Source organism: Pinus tabuliformis, chromosome 6 (genome assembly GCF_031772625.1).
Source record: "Pinus tabuliformis cultivar Carrire ecotype Pingquan chromosome 6, CPIR1, whole genome shotgun sequence".
Lineage (NCBI taxonomy): Eukaryota > Viridiplantae > Streptophyta > Pinopsida > Pinales > Pinaceae > Pinus > Pinus tabuliformis.
The window spans coordinates 2035457286-2035461473 of NC_142292.1; the positions used below are offsets into that span (position 1 = coordinate 2035457286).

Below are 4188 nucleotides of genomic sequence, written 5' to 3' on the forward strand. Positions count from 1 at the left end.
CTACATTATATTCTCCTACATTACTTTTATAAAAATATTATTTTTGGAACTCCATATTATTCAATCTCTTAAACACATTTCAAATCAATAACTAGATTTTATTTGGAGATAGGGAAATATTAGTAAATGTTGATAAAAGTGAAACTTAAATAACACATTGAAGTAGAGTAAGACCCGACATCACTTAGAACCAATCCTAAGATAAAGAAATCCACAAAAACATAATATATAGACATATCTATGTGGCCCTTTTATTGACGTCAGAAGATCGATTCCCACAGACTGGGGAAACGAATAAATTAAATTATTCAAGAACGCTTCAGATTGGGATTTCCTCCTTGCTTGGGCGGCGCGAGTAGGAGAACAATGGGAAAGAAAGCAAATAGGGCGATGTTACAGCCCAAGAATGCCCAAAACATCAAACTGAAATTCGAGCCAAAGAGTAGGCACAGCCATTTATCCCCAACAACACCTCCAACCGCACCACCGCCACTGCCGACCACTTCCATATACGTTTTCTCACCGCTTCGGACGTTTGCCTGGCCGCTGCCTCTGTATTAACTTTCCAAAGAAACCAAGCTGCCTGAACTATGAACAAAACCATTGGCCCCAGGTACAGCACTTCCCGCACGGCTTGTGAACCTGAAACGGCCAAGAAGATCAGGAAACCATAAATCGCTAGCTGAAAGATACGGGTGGCGTCTGATGTGTCGTCTGCGAGAATCGAACCGGCGACGATCGAGATCGAGGAGCAGGCCGTCCCTATGATATCCGTTTTATAAAAGAAGGGGGACGGGCTAATGCTGGTGGAAGAAACCGCCCAGGCACATGATGGCGTACCAGAGAAACGCGAAACCCCAAGAGAAAGAAGCCTCTTTCTCGCCGGCTCCTGGTCACGATGCGGCGGAGCATGTGACAGCTGGTTAGGAAGCTCAGCAGACATCCACAGAAAGAAGCCGCTGCTACCGTCGGCCATCTCAACGCTGCGTCCCCCTGCAGATTGATCGATTATGGGCGCCAATAAATAAAAGAGATTAAAATGGATAGGAATCTGTAGACAGTAGAAATCTATGGCGGGGAAATTTAAAATTCAAATCGTGTACTTAATACTAGGTCTGTTGGATCGAACAAGATCACCAGTCAAGTACTTAATGAGATTGTTTACTAGATACGGTGAAAATACATGCTCGGAGTCGGGTGGGTCTATTGCAGATTCCTCTGGGTCCCTTTGGCCTGCTCGGAAATATGGGGCGATCGAAAATCGAATAATCATGAAGCAACCTGCATGGTTATGGTAGCCATAAGGTACTGGTAATCAATAAATCTTATCTATTAACGGCTCAATAGCATGGGATTTATTGGTTGTCAGCCACCCTTTCCATTAATGTCCACGAACCAATAAATTTTATGCATTAATGGTCCAATAACATGAGATTTATTGGTTGCCAGCCACCCTCTCCATTAATGTCCACCATTGACAGAGCTCTGCCACCCTCCCCATTAATGTCCACGACTGACAGATATCTGACCGATTTCCATCGTGTCTCGCTGCCCTGAAGTTATTTCACCATGGAATTTGAATTCCTCAGCCTGGGATTAACTTCAACTTCTCGGGTTAAGGTTTTCAGAGATTCAAATGGAGAAACCATGTTGCATGCCCTCTATCTTGTGTCTTCTTACTGTGTTTTTGATGCTATGTTCTGGGTTTTAATCCCGCTGTGCTCAGGAGATAACAGCTCCTGCTCCAATGCTTGAATGTGAGTGGGATTTATCCAGATCCTTGTGGTACCACACCAATTCAGGGATCTTCATGCGGATCGCTTAGGATGAAAGATTTTTCTGAGTATCTGCTTTTGTGTTTATATCTTTACGTTTATGTTTTCTTTGAACGTCCTTTCTTGGAAAAAGGTCGATTATTTGTAGAAATTTTAGGGTTTTAAGATCTCAGTGTTTCCAATACCCATGGGATCAGGGAATATAACAAAGGGCCTTCCCTTTTAGTGCTTTGGTCGTGCATTCATGGCTGCAATATCGTAGACAGTCTTAAATATCTACTTGTATTGCTTAAATTTCATCTAATCGGCATACCTATGGCATTGGGAGATCGGTTCGAAGAATCTCTAATCTGGTCCGTCACAGATGAGTATGCGGATTCGAACACTGTATCTGACGAGGAGGTGGAGGCGCTCTCCTTTTGCGACCTGCCGATTACACAGGAAGTAGAAGAAGCAGCATGTGAATGGGGCAATACTGGATTGCGAGAGCGGCAGGATTCGAACACGGGACGTTCGGACCAGGAGGATTTCGAGTTCGGCCCTAATTCCAGCCCTTCCAGGGCGCACGTCTGCCCAGCCGATTATCTATTCTATAACGGTCGGCTCCTTCCTCTTACAGTACAGCAGAGATCTGGGAACGAATCTGACGACATCGCTGGTCAATTTTCATACAGGAAATCAAATTCATCCACCGAAAAGCAAGCACTGCTGATGGAAAAGCTCAAGATATGATGGCAATCTTCCACAGACATTGACGGACATGAGTAATTTGCAGGAGCTTTATCTAGGAACCAATCCTATTGGGGGCAATATTTCTCTAGCGTGGAATAAGCTGCCAAAGCTAATGAGTTTCGATCTCTCGACCTAAAGATACGAGGGAAGAATACCAGAGTCTCTGGGTTCATCCAAGCAATTGCGATATGTTGCTCTCAATGGCAATCGTTTCACCGGGGAAATCCCATCGAATTTGGCGGAGATTCCTTCCTTGAATACATTATATTTCAATGGAAATAATTTATCAGTCACAGTGGGTTTTCCTGAGATCTTTTGCAGGAGATTGGGAAGGCGCCTGGCCCTGTGGAATAATAGCCGGGGCTTTGCTCTGTAGGCTCTGGTATAATAGTTCCTCATGGCGTCAGTTCTTGCAGCTCCGAATCATCAAAGGCAGCAAGCCACCCATCTTCTCCAACTAGTTTTGTAAGCCCAGGCATAAAGAGATATGATGTTGAATATGTTTCTGTACTGCTGTTATTATTATATGTAGGCACTCTAATGGCTCACCAGCCATAGAGAAAAAACAGACAGCCCTTATTTTGGAGGACGGATATATAATTTTATGTGTATACTACATCAGAATACCTGTGTTCCTTTTTAAGAAATATAAAAAAAAAGTTCGGGGATACAAAATCTGTTTCATCTTTTTGTGTTTCTCTAAGTAATATTTGACCCAATCAGTCATTTGGTGATGATTTGACTCAGTTACTGCTAGTACATGTTACCTAACCTTATTTTACATATTTTTTCAGGAAAAGACTTGCTAATATATGAATTGACCATGGCTTTAAATTCCAAACTGGACATGGCATTTTGGTGGAAAAGTGAGGACAGTGTTTGATATAAATGTGAAGAATCAGCCATATTTTAAGAGATTGTCAGTCTATAACAGTAAACCCTAACCCTACTGTAAAACGGGAATTGACCATTGCTTTAAATTCCAAATTGGCCATGTCATTGAAACAGAGTTGGGGGAGAATCAGGCAACTTGGAAACAGAGTTGGGGGATGTCAAGTTCCCTAGGCCATAACCCATCTGGGCAAAGTGCATTTTCTCTGAGTGTACAGAACTGCAAAAATCTGAGGTGAACAACAGTAATTGAAACATTGTATTCCTTGGATAAAAGGTTTGTAAGTTTATCTAAAGGACTTTTTTGCTTAGATTACATCAATTTGTTTTAGCAGGGTTTCATTGGAGTATGGCCACTTTGTTTAAGATAGTACAAGTATCCAGATCATAGAATTGAAGTTGTTTGAATGACCATGGATAATTTTTAGTTCAGTTTGTTAGACAGTTTTTGCCCCATAAACCTGTTCACTGGCAATAAGGGCATTCTTGTGGACACTACTGAAGCAGACTTCAACTCTTTCCAGAACTCAAATGATGCTGCATCACTGCATCCTTTTTTTCAAAGCAGGGTTTTATTGAAGTACAGTCACCTTATTTAAGTGAGTGCAAGTATCTAGATCATAGAATTCAAGTAGGTAGGTAGATAATCTGAACGTTTTTGGGCCAGAGAGGCACTCGTTGTGTATGATATTAGGGATTCATTCTCTGATTGTCCTTGTATATAGTCTTAGCAATTTAATAAGAGCTCTTGTCAGATTCTGTTTGGGGCCAATACATTACCAAATAGCAC

At 42.0% G+C, this 4188-nt stretch overlaps 1 pseudogene; it reads right to left on the reverse strand.

Annotated features, from left to right (window-relative positions):
• Nucleotides 1–265: 265 nt before the first annotated feature.
• Nucleotides 266–912, reverse strand: LOC149267422 (uncharacterized; annotated as a pseudogene).
• Between the last annotated feature and the right edge of the window lie 3276 nt (nt 913–4188).